We start from the raw sequence: 12,879 nt of genomic DNA on the forward strand, positions 1-12,879 counted from the left end.
GGCATTCTATCCTGTGCTCTCAGTTACTCTAAGCTGGTGAGTATCTTCCCAGAACACTATTGCAAATCCTTAGAACCAGTGAACTCTGTTGTATGGTTTTGGATTGGGTGTGATTTTCATAATTTCTTTTGTGTACTGGATAATATTTTGACTGAGAATGACTTCTATGTTATGACCAAATGTTGCACATTCATCTTGTTCACTTGCAAAATGGGACTAAACTCATTAGTAATACCAGGAAAAGATTAAATTTTCCCAGACCCTCTTTCAGGGTGTTTCTCATTTAAATAATTATCCCCACAGGCTTTAAGATTTACTTAGCTCCTGTGGGGTGGTGAGCTGGTTTTCCTACTTTATAAAAATTGGACTCCAATTATAATGGAAGAGTGCCAGATGAGAAGATAGTTGCACAGAGATCTGTTGGTGACTAATTAGACCCTTATTCTATGACTTACCCAAAAGCTTTGTCAGGCATCAGTTTTCAGAGAGCTCAGTAGTCATTGCTCCCCTGGGTTGTGTGAGGTATGGAGCTTCAGGAGTACAGCATCCTGGGTCTTCTACCTCCATGACTCCTAACCAGCTGTGCATAGGGTCTGTATCAGTGACTCAAGCAGGAAAAGTGGTGGACTCTGGATTCCTGTGAGGCTAGAGTGACCATTTTCATTCAATGCTGCCTAAAATTTCATCTCATGACTGCCAGTGAGCCAAGAAGGATCAGTTGAGTGATTTCAGGCAGGCAGGTCTCCCTGCCTCCCTGAGCTCCAGTGTCTGTTGGTGGGAGGAGGGGTGGTGGTTACTGTGATTCTAGAGGGTCTTAAGGCTTCTAACTTGGGCATGCTTGGGCTTCATTATCTGGAAAGGAGGCTGCAGCCTGGGGACTCTGGAAGGGGCTGCGAATGAGGCAGGCCCATAGGAGTAGGGGCTGAACGGGCATTCTTCTCAGACAGAAGCATTTTAATTGGCATCTTCCAAGGAAGAGCAAATTACGTGCTCGATTTCCTCCCTGTGTTTTTCCTCCCTTGGCTCCTGTCACCTTGGCATGAGCCCAGACAGAACTGAGTTGCCACTCGGGGGCCATCACCATGGTTTTCAGAGGCTCCATGGGAGCCAGGATGGCTTGTGCAGGGGCTGAGTCCTCCCTTCAAGGTGGACAATGATTGCCTTGAGAGCCACATGGGAGGGCTTAGAAGGTTTCACTTGACAACGTTTTCCCTCCCAGGACCTGACAGGCCTACAGAGGAATGTTCTTTTCTATTCTAGAGAGGCTTCTGAGCTGCCCCCTCCTTCCCTTCAACCTCTTTTGTTTTTAAGCTTGGACTTCAGAAAGTTGTCAGGTGAGGGACACTGTCTCCTGTGACCCTTCACTCACTGCCTCCACTGACAACTGAAAATGTGATTCTGCTGCAAAAGAAAGTTGAGACCACTAGCCTACATAATCTAGCTCTGACCATTTATGGTTGTAATTAGAATGACTTTATAGCCAGGCTGACCTGCCTTCAGTTGCACAAGATGCAGGTCCCAGCTGTGCCACCTCCAGCTGTGTGACCTTGAGCAGCTCACTTTCCGTCTTTGGGCCTGTATTCTTCCAATGCAAAGGGAAAGTTTTGAGGTAGATTACAGATTGCTAACATCTTTTCCAGCTGGAATGGTCTAGATGCCTGTGATTCCATCACTGTCAGTTCAGCTCTGAAGAACTTGATATGAACATGCTTGAAATTATCCCAAGAGAGGTATAAAGGTCTAGTGGAAAAATACAGGGCTTGAGTCAACCAGACACAAGGTCAAATCACCACTGACCAAGAGGGTACTCTCACAGAATCACTGTGACCCAGATGTTCCTTTGTGCAAATAGGAAAAGGTGCCCCTTCTGAAGTCACTTTCTGCTGCAAAATTTTCACAATAAATATATAAATCTATGTTGACTATGATGTGATAGGTGCTCCCTAGACTTGTGCAGTACACAACCTGCCTGGCTGTACACAACAGTTGTCCATGACCTTGGGCAAATTAACTTACTTGGACCCCTGTTTACTCACCTGGCAAAAGAGAATAGTAATGCCTACCTCACAGGGTCATGGTGAGGACAGAAATAATGTGGAGAAAGCCCAGGACTCATATAGAGAAGTTGCTCGGAAATGTGAATTTCCTTTCTCTTTTTCTACATGTGGTCTTCAGGACCCAAAGCACCTCTCCCTTACAAAAGAGCAGCAGGTGGTAGTCTAATGTCCTCATGGTGGGCTTGGGGGTGGGAAGCACATCCTGTCAGCTTGCTCCAGCTTCTGCTGCTGTCTCAGGAGGTCATTCGAAGCTGCCTTGGAATGCTGCCTTTTCCTGGTCTGCAGGAGGGAAGAGAGAGCCCCCCAGGGACAGAGTTAATCACTTGGGGGTACAGAGTGGCATCATGGTTGTGAGGCAGTGGGGAGGCCCAGGAGAGCTGGGGCTAGAAAGGAAGAGTGTCTTGGGCTGTGAGGAGTTCCTCCCTGGAAGAAGGTGACCCTGGGGAGTCTTCCACATGGGCAAGGCAGGAGGACATAGGCTGTTATGTCACCTTGCTCTATGCAGCAGGCAGGGCAGAAGCACTGGATCACCCATTGGGTCAGGCTGTGGGAAGTCTTTGGAAGTTAGAAGTCACTGGGGATTGAAAGTTTTCTGAGCCTTTGAGGCCCCTGTTTGAGGAGCCATGGAGCTTTCTGGACACAAAGGTGTTGGAAAGAGCACCAGCTCTGGTGTCAATTTATCCTGCATTTGAATTTCAGGACTGCCACTTACTAGCTGGGGGCCCTTGGACAAATTCCTTAAACTTTCTGAGCTTTAGTTGTCTCATTCATAAGATGGAAATAATTATTCCCACCTCTAAAGAACCTAGATCCTTTAGAATAATATTCAAGGACTATGCAGGACCCAGGTCCAATCTCCTCTTTCAATGACGTTCTGGTACTTTGTGCTCCAGCCACCTGAGTTGCTCTCCCATTTCTTGAGCACACAATCCCCTATGTACTTTCCTTATTTCATTGTATGAAACACAATGCATGCGTCTCTGGGCCTGGTGAAATCCTTTTTGTTCTTCAAAGTTTGGTTCTCTGAAGGTTCTCTAATCCCTTCTTGTATTAGTTATCTGTTGCTGAGTAACAAACTACCTTGAAGCCTAGCAGCTTAAAATGGCAGTAGAAAGGTATTATTTCACATACTTCCTGTGGGGCAGGAAACTGGAAGCAGTGTGGCAGGGTGATATTGGCTTGGAGTCTCTCATGAGATCACATTTGAGATGTCAACCAGGGCTGCAGTCATCTGAAGGCTTGACTGGGGCTGGAGGTCCTACTTCCAATGTGGCTTATTCACATGATGAGCAAATTGATGCTGGCTTTTGGGAGGAGGCCTCTGTTCTTCCCCAGATGCACCCCTCCCCAGGGCTGCTTGCATGTCTTTATAGCATGGCTGCCTGGTCTGCCCACTAGAGTAATTGATCTAAGAGAGAGCAAGGTGGGAGTAACAATGTTTCTTATGAGCCTTGGACGTTTTCCAAGCCTTGGAAGTCATACATCATCATTTTACAGTATTTTGTTGGTGACATTGGTCCTTCCTGATTCAGTGTGGGAAGAGTGCACACAGGGTTTGGATTCTAGCGGGTGGCTTATTGGGAGCCATCTTAGAGGCAGATATCACACTTCCCCAACAGAATGAAGTGCTGTGTTCATCAACCTTCATTTATTTATGGTATCTTTCTGTGCCCCTGCCGTGTTCTAGCCATGTGTTAGGTGCTAGGAATATAGGTGTGAACAAGAGAGAGCAAGCCCCCTGGCTCACAGGGCCCATAGTCTACCAGGGGAGATGGATTTTAAATCATTATTCATTTATAGTTTTCATAAGGGCCATAAAGGAAAGAGAGGAAAGGAAGTGGGTACAATGAGAACATATAAGGGGGGACCTCATGTTGTGAGTGGTATAGGTTGGGCTTCCCTGAGGATGTTCTCTTCTCTGTGCCCCCAGAGCTGATGATCACCCTGCTCCTTCTCCAGCCAGGCTGGCGTTACTTTGGAGAAGGTTTTTTTCTCTACCTATAACTTATCCCCAAACTGTGAGCCCCTAGAGAGAAAGATCTCACCTTGTTGCAGTTCAGGGTTCCCAGTCCTAGCCCAGAGCTGGGCACACACTAGGCACTCAGCACATGTGAGCAGTGCGACTGCAAGGTTGGCCACTGGCAAAGACCTCCTTTCCTCAGAAGGTGCGTTTGGGGAAAGGGAGGAGGCAAATATGGAGGAGGAAGAAAGCAATTGAGGATGAAGTGGAGTAAATATGCTGCTCACCTGTGCCTGTTCCTAACGGCCCCTGACCGCACCTGGCACTTTTCTGTAGCAGCCTAAAAAGAGCCCACAGAGCTGCAGAGCTGGCTGTGGAGCTGCCATCTGAAGGGGCCCTAACTAGCATTAGTGGTGATGTATTAATATACTGGGTTTCCCTGGCTTTGGTTCACCCACAACTGGTAACTCGGTGTTTTGGCAGCAGTGAGAACAATGCTCTTTATCACGGTGGCTCCTGCATACTGTGTGCTTTCTACGTGCTAGACACTGCAGTGGGCATGGTCTCCAATCCATCACACTCTGCCTCAGGGCCTTTGCACCGACCACTCTCTCCTGTGCTGTGCTTTTCTCTGGACATCCCCACTTCACGTGGGTCTCTGCTCAAAGACCCTCATCAGAGGTCCCCCTCTGACCAGCCCATCTAAACCCCAGGCCTGCTTCATCTTCTTACTGGTTGCATTTCTCCTCATTGTACTAATGATACCCGTTATGATGTTGTTTAAATACAGACTCTGAAGATGAATAAAGGGGTCATAGTGTTCATCCAAGAGATTAAAACATTAAAATTCTTTGTATTAGTTGAGATATAAAATTTCACAGTGTGTCAGGAAGTCCCTTTGAGGCCCTCATCTCCTTATAGCTTACGTTAGCTCATTCAGTTTTTTCTCAGTGCTGTGAGATCTACAGGGCAGATACTGTTTGGTTATAGTTGTTTTGTAGGAGAAGCAGCTCAGGCCCACAGAGGCTGAGTGAGGGAGTCAGGGCCAGACAGGTAGAGGCGGGGCTTTAAAACCAGGCCCTGGGACTCTAAAACCAGAGCTCCGTCACTACACTATGTTGTAACTGACAAACAGCAATGGATGTCAAAATCCTCTGTCACACGATTAGAAGCAATTTTCTTTCTTTTTTTTTTTTTTTTGTTGAGACGGAGTCTCACTCTGTTGCCCGGGCTGGATTGCAGTGGCATGACCTCGGCTCACTGCAACCCCCACCTCCTGGGTGCAAGCGATTCTCCTGGCTCAGCCTCCCGAGTAGCTGGGACTACAGGCACGTGCCACCATGCCTGGATAATTTTTGTATTTTTACTAGAGACGGGGTTTCACTGTGTTAGCCAGGATAGTCTTGATCTGCTGACCTCATGATCGGCCTGTCTCGGCCTCAAAAAGTGTTGGGATTACAGGTGTGAGCTGCCGCGCCCGGCCTAGAAGCAACTTTCATAATACAGCTTTGCTGACACTCAGTCGCTTACAGTGAATAGCAAAATCAGTTTCCTTTGGCTGTGCACATCCTTGGTTTTTCCTTTCTCAAGGCTGTGCATGAAGATGAGCCGAGGGAATGTAGTTCCTCTTGGACACTCAAGGGCAGTATATTTTTGAATTCTCGTGAGCTTCAATTTAATTTCCTCAGGGTCTTGTTCCAATCCCCCACCTAACACAAGAACCCCTACAACCTTCCTCTCTCTGAGTGCCCTGGACTTTTCATGGATTGGAATCGTTAGTGAGTAGACTCTAAGCTCAGCAGCAGAAAGCCTTGTGAGAGAGAAAATGAAAACTGCTATGGTTCTCCAGGCAATTAGGGGTTGTGAGTGTGTGTGTACATGTGTGTTTCTGAGTGTGTGTGTGTGGGTGTGCATGTTTAATGCTTTGGAATAAAAACGAGCCTGTGTAGAAACGTATACAAAGGGAGACGAAAAGAAAAACCAATCAGGCAGGTCCATGAAGGTTTATAATGGGCGTTCCAAAAGCACAGGCTGCCTCACCACCCCTTAATGTTATTCAGTGTCTTAGAGGGGACACTGTGGAAGTTTAACAAATCCAGCCAGGTTGCCAGTATGTGATGAGGAACTGCCTTATTTGAAAACTGACAATGATAGGTTTGCCCATAATGCTTCATTTCTTTCTGGCTCACAAATACATAGTTGTATATTTTAATAGTCTTTCTTTTTTTAAAATAAGAAAGGTGATTCCTGAAGGTTCAATCAGATGCCCAGGTTCCTGGGGGAGCTCTTCATTGCCAGCGTTCCTTCTCCCATCCCCTCCCAGAGACCATAACCGAGTCTTTCCTGTCCCCCCTTTTTTTAGGTTATTTTTTTCTAACATAAGATCAAAGGGTGCTAAACATGAAATTTTATCCATTTCCCAATTGTTTTTCTCTCGTTAATAGCAAAATGAAAGGACCAGAGCAGGGTTTGGGCTTCCTGGGATCCTAGAGGCATCTGGAAGCAGCTTCCAAGGACATCCTTTACCCACTTTTGCAGTAGATGTTTATTGAGATTTATGTGTTACACACGTGCTCAGTGAAGATGCAAACAATGTTAAGGAAGTGTCTCTACATGTTTCTTTAATACAAATAGACCTTAAACAATACCACCACCACCATCTACTTCTTACTGAGCAGCTCACCATGGTCACGTGCCAAGACTGTTGCAAGTGTTTTATATAGTTTATCCCTCATCCTGACAACCCTGAGGAGTGAGTATGTGACATTTTTACCTACAAGGAAAGTGACTTAGAGAGGTTTGGTAAGATGGCAGAGGAGCCAGGATTCCAAGTTAGGTCTTCCTGACCTCTAGAGTCTGCACTCTTTTTTTTTTTTTTTGAGATAGAGTCTCACTCTGTTACCCAGGCTGGAGTGCGGTAGTGCAATCTCAGCTCACTGCAACCTCCACCTCCCGGGTTCAAGTGATTCTCCTGCCTCAGCCTCTTGAGGAGCTGGGATTACAGGCATGTGCTATCATGCCTGGCTAATTTTTGTATTTTTAGTAGAGATGTGGTTTCACCATATTGGCCAGGATGGTCTCGAACTCCTGACCTCAGGTGATCCACCCACCTCGGCCTCCCAAAGTGCTAGGATTACAGGTGTGAGCCACTGCACCCGGGCAAGCCTGCAGTCTTTACATTCCTCATTATAGAGAACTGGTGCCAAGGGATAGGAGCATGTACAGAGGGACTCGTTCATCTCGGCGGGGGGTGGGGGGGCGCAGGTGGAACGGCTCAGGACAGCTGATGTGCAGGTGTGTGTGGGAGGGGAGGAGTGGGGACAAGGCCAGAGGGATGGCTGGGCCACATTATGGAGCGTTTTGTCATCCAGATGTGGACTGTGTCCTGTAGAGGAAGCTGCTGGGAGCCTATGGAATGTACAGGATAGGACAAGACAGAGTATGGAGACTCAAGCGCGTGCAGGACCCCGGTGCTAATATAAAGTAGGCAGTAGGTTGGTTAATATTTGATGAAAGGGGCTTGTGCCAGGCACTATTATGGTTCTGAGGGTACAGAGAATGAGGCTGCTGGTGGCTGCTTTCAGGGAGCTTATATCCTTTTGTGTCTGTGTTTGTGATGGAGAAATATGTAAGCACATGAGTAAATAGGCGAATTCTAGATACTGATAGGTGCTTGAGACGGGATGGTCAGGGAAGTACCAGGGGACATGATGTTTCGACTGAATCTTGTAAGGTGAGAAAGCAGCTGTGCAAGTGACGAGCTCTGTAAGGGGCAGAGTGGCAGTGATTCAGTGAGGTCCTGGATAGACTGCTCAGATATAAATCCAGCGCTGCCATTTACCTGCTGTATGGCCTTGGGCAGGGCACCTAACCTCCCTGTGCCTCAGTTGCCTCATGAGTAAAGGGGATAACAATAGCCCTGCCTCCCTGTTATAAAGCTCTGTTACAAAGACTGCATGAGTTTGCACATGTAAGTGCAGGTGGAAGGGTCTGCCAGGGTGGACACTACAACTGGACCCTTAGTACCAGCAGCATAGCATTCCAGGCAGGAAAAACAAGTGAAATGGGAATACATTTGGCAGATTCGAGAGCTTAGTTAACTAGCAGATGAGAGGAGAAGATGAGCTCTGGACAGGAAGGGATTTGGAGGCAGTGATTTGAACGCCAGGAGAAACACTGAGGGCTTTGCACAGGGAGGTGCCGCAGTCTGGGGGAACCTCTAAGTGAGGGGCCTTGCATGCTTGGGTCAACTTCAGGGGAGAAGCTGGAAGGAGTGGTAGGAGTTTAGGATCTATTTAAAAGTGAAGCCCACACGATTTACTGATGCAAGGGCTATGAGTATGACAGAAAGAATAGAAATAAGGGTACTGTCACACTTTTGTCCTGATCAACTTTGGTGGGGAGGGCAGGGTAGGGGGAAGGTGGTTCCATTTACTGAGATGGTAAAATCTGGGGAAGAGCAGATTTCTGGGAGAAACAGACAGTTCTGCTCTGGTATGTTTGATGTTAGAGTCCTAATGCACATCTGTGTGGAGATATCTGGGAAACAGCTGGAATGAAGCAGGTCTGATGTTAGCAACAGGGATTCATGTGACCCTGGAGAACTATTCCCCACCAAATTCAGACAGATTATTCTTAAATGCTATGCTTGTCAAGCCAGATGCACCTGCCTCCAGTTTGTGACCCCTAAATGGTCCCCAGACTTCCAACGGGCTTAGAAGAAGCCAAGTTAACATCAAGTCCTTAACTGGTTGGTAGAAAGGCTCTTTGGCTTCTGGACAGAGGAGGACAGTTCCTAGCAGCATGGCTCATCTCCATTCCAGGACCTCTGTGACTTCAGGACTAGCCCTTTATCGAGCAGCTCAAGTGTGCCAGGCTCTGTGCTAGTCTAGGGGAACAGTATGCAAAGGTATAGCTCTGCTGAGGGCAGCTCAGTCTAGTGAACATCTAAGTTCCCAAAATGCCCAAGGGAATGATGTCGTGTGCCTCATTTCATTTATTTGATGCATTTTGATCTGTTCAGCCTGAAGCCAGTTGGTAACGATGCAATGATTTATGCTGCTGGATATCACAGTGCTGACAGTGCATGCCCGATCTGATGTTGGGGAGGCGTGTTTGTGTGCATGTATGCATGAGTGTGTGCATATATGCGTGTGTGTGTGTGTGTGTGTGTGCGTACATGCTAGATCTCATGAGCTCAAAGTACTGCCAGGAGCTTGGATCAAAATAGAGCACCTCAAGTGAAGTCGTGGCTGTAAGGTTGCTTTCCTGTCTCAGATCTGAGCATCTCCTGATGCATTTTGGGCTTTGTGCTCTGCTGGCGGCCTGCCCAGGTGGGTAGTGATCTAGCTCAGCTCTGCTCTGTTGAATGCCAGTTGAGAGGGGTGAGTTTCTTTCCGTCACCCTCTGCATTGGATACGCCTTCTCACTCTTACACAGTATCAACATCTCTCCTTAGGCAAGTTTAAAAAGTCATGATGTTAACAGTTATTTTTCTCAAAAAAACGTTGCTGAAGAAAAACCAAGAGAATTGAGCATTAAATTTCATAGCATGCATTTTCACAACCACCCATGGCTTTCTAATGAGCTCTTAGAACATGTACTTGGCTTTTCCTTTTTAAAAAAGGTGATGTCCTTTAGCACCAAGCTACTTGAAGTGTGGTACCTGGACTAGAACCATCACCTGGGAGCTTGTTAGAAATGCAGACTCTCAGGGCCTGGTCCAGAGCATCTGAAAATGAATCTGGAGTTTAACAAGACCACGGGTTTATCAAAGGCATGGCCATGTCTGAGATGAGCTGATTTAGATGACAGCCTCCTGGAAACTCCTAGCCTGTTTGGGTGGCTCCTGGGCATATGATGCTGAAAATGGCTTCTAGGTGCCTTCCACTTCTCCCAAGAATCAAACAAGAAAGGGGCTTGATGGAGGGAGATGGAAATTTGACTCAGCCTGAAGATTACTGTGGGAATGAGTGGGGTTGAAGAATGTGTTGCTGAGGCTTATTTAAGATACAAATATTCTCTTCTTTCGGCAATGACTTAAGTAACTTTGCTTTTTTGGGTAAAGGCCTTGGGACATTTTTGTCACAGGAGGAGGGATCTGGGCTTGTCAGTTTGGAGAAGAGAAGGCTCAAGGGTCTGAGTTCATGACAGTTGTCCTCAAATGTTGGAAGGGCCCTCAGGAGGAAAGGGAGCCAGGCCTATTCTGTGAGGGGCAGCATGAAGACCTTTGGAAAGATGGCATCATTATCAAGAAGAGCTTCCTTTCTTTTGGAGAACTGCTTCCTGCCTCTGGAAGCAACATGCTCCCATCCCTAGAGACAGTTCAGGCCTGAGCTGGAGGCCCACTTGTTTGGGATGTTGTAGGGGATCCATGCACGATATGTGGAACTGGACCAGAAGGTTTTTTTTATTGTTGTTTTTGTTTTTTTGATGGAGTCTTGCTCTGTCACCCAGGCTGGAGTGCAGTGTTGCAATCTCGGCTCACTGAAAGCTCTGCCTCCCCAGGTTCATGCCATTCTCCTGCCTCAGCCTCCTGAGTAGCTGGGACTACAGGCGCCCACCACCTCGCCCGGCTAATTTTTTTGTACTTTTTTTTAGTAGAGATGGGGTTTCTCAGTGTTAGCCAGGATGGTCTGCATCTCCTGACCTCGTGATCAGCCCGTCTCGGCCTCCCAAAGTGCTGGGATTACAGGTGTTAGCCACTGTGCCTGGCCAGACCAGAGGGTTCTTAATGTGCTTTCCGACGGTGTGAACTGTAGAGAAAAGAGAATAAAGGGGCTCACACAGACTGGGTTTCAATCCCAGCTTTCCCACTTCTCAGTGTTGATCTGGGAAAGTGACTTAACTTTTTCTAAATCTCACCTTCCTCATCTGAAAATAGGAATATACTACTACTTACCTCCTGGAACAGTGTGAAAATTGAATAAAAATTACGGGCATAAAGTTCCTACTGGTGCCTGGCACGAGGAAGGGGCTTAATAAATTTGAGTGTCCCTCCACCTCTTCTGTATACTTTTATTTGCCTTGTCCAGGGTGGGCTGTAATTAGTTAACAGCTTGAGCAACCAGCTTGATGTTTGTATTAGTCTATTTTCACACTGCTGATAAGGATATACCCAAGACTGGGTCATTTATTTTTTTAAAAAAAGAGGCTTAATGGACTCACAGTTCCATGTGGCTGGGGAGGCTACAATCACGGTGGAAGGCGAAAGGCATGACTTACACGATGGCAGATAAGACAGAATGAGAGCCAAACAAAAGGGGAAACCCCTTGTAAAATCATCAGATCTCATGAGACTTATTCACTACCACGAGAACAGTATGGGGAAAACTGCCCCCATGATTCAATTATCTCCCACTGGGTCCCTCTCACAACACATAGGAATTATGGAAGCTGCAACTCAAGATGAGATTTGGGTGGGGACACAGCCTAATCATATTAATATTGTATTTCTGTCTCAACACTTTTGATTCATGTTAACTGCTAGTGATTGGCTTTGCCTGGTTTGCTCAACTGGTTGTTATAGTGGGGTCAGGATTGCAGGGGGCCTCATGCGAGCCAGCAGTCCTGCGCCTGATGCCAATGGTGGCCACCAGGGTATCAACCAGGAGGGCTGGACTGGGCCACCCAGGCCATCACCACAAGGAAGAATTCACATCCAAGTCAGGCGGCAGTGCTTTGGAGCGACTGCTGGCACTGGACCGGTGTCCCAGCACCTGAATTTAGAGCATGTTCAGACACATCTGCTCTTAGATAAAATCACATCCCCATCTGCAGATGCAACGTATTTATATATGGAAATAGGAAAGAAGGCAGATAGAAAAATCTGAGTGCTAGCCTTTCATGGCGTTTTACTACTCCCCTCCTCCAATAAAAAACTTTTCTTGCTATGAAAGGGAAATATTTATGAATAATTGATGCATCTCAGTCTGCTCCCAGGTCCTAGAATGCACCACACCCCTTTCCTCTCCTTGAGCAGACTCCATCATCCTCTTCACCTCTCTAATCTCACCTGTCCTCCTCGTCTTCCAGGAAACCTCCCACTACTAGTCACTCCAGGCCACAAAGGACCCTTTGTCTAGCATTCAACAGAGCGCGGGTCATCTCATGCATGAAAATTACATTTCCACAATGAGACCTCAAGTTTCCTGAGGTCAGGGCCTGGTAGCTTGGCCTGATGATTTCCACAGAAACACTAAACACCTTGATAAATTCATATGGCAATAAGTTGAATGATATGTACCAGGAAGTTCACGGCCAGGCCTTTGGGTTTCAGCTGGATTCCTGGTTACCTGAGGATGAGGTTACATCCATTTTCACATCCAGCACAGTTCTGGGACGAGAGAGCCCAATAGATGGGAGGGGACTCAACAGACGGCATTGATTGTTGGATCTTGGTGTAATGGAGGGCCCTGTAGAGTCAACCTGAAAGCTGGAAGCCTGGAAAGCGGGATCAGGGGAAGGGAGCAAGGAATTGATTGAAATAAGTAAATTTCAGTTTTCATTAACATTTCACTTTGTTGCATAAAGGATAGGAGCGTAGAGCAAAACATAAAATATGATTTGTGAAATGAGATAGAGTGTAGATAAATAAGCAAACTTATGACATCAGGTCCAGGGAAGAAGTAGATTGCTTGAGCCTCTACATATGACTCAAATTCTTCCAAACTAAAAGAAAAAGTCCAGGATGTGTGTTTTTCAAGCTGTCTTCTCAGCTTGGTAAAGGCCTCTTTGATTTCACCTCTGTCTGTGTGATGCCCTGGGCTGCATGAGCCAGGGATGCATCCTGCCCTCTGGAAGATAAGCCTTGCCCTCTGTAAGGATTTGCCCATTACTCTAGGAGAGAAGGGTCTGGAAAGT

General features: G+C 46.8%; 1 protein-coding gene across 4 annotated transcripts in view; it reads left to right on the forward strand.

Annotated features, from left to right (window-relative positions):
* PDE1C (phosphodiesterase 1C) overlaps positions 1–12,879 on the forward strand; it is a 634,171-nt gene that overhangs the window by 67,225 nt on the left and 554,067 nt on the right. The gene's annotated exons all lie outside the window — the stretch shown is intronic.

Source organism: Chlorocebus sabaeus, chromosome 21 (genome assembly GCF_047675955.1).
Source record: "Chlorocebus sabaeus isolate Y175 chromosome 21, mChlSab1.0.hap1, whole genome shotgun sequence".
NCBI classification, from domain to species: Eukaryota; Metazoa; Chordata; class Mammalia; order Primates; family Cercopithecidae; genus Chlorocebus; species Chlorocebus sabaeus.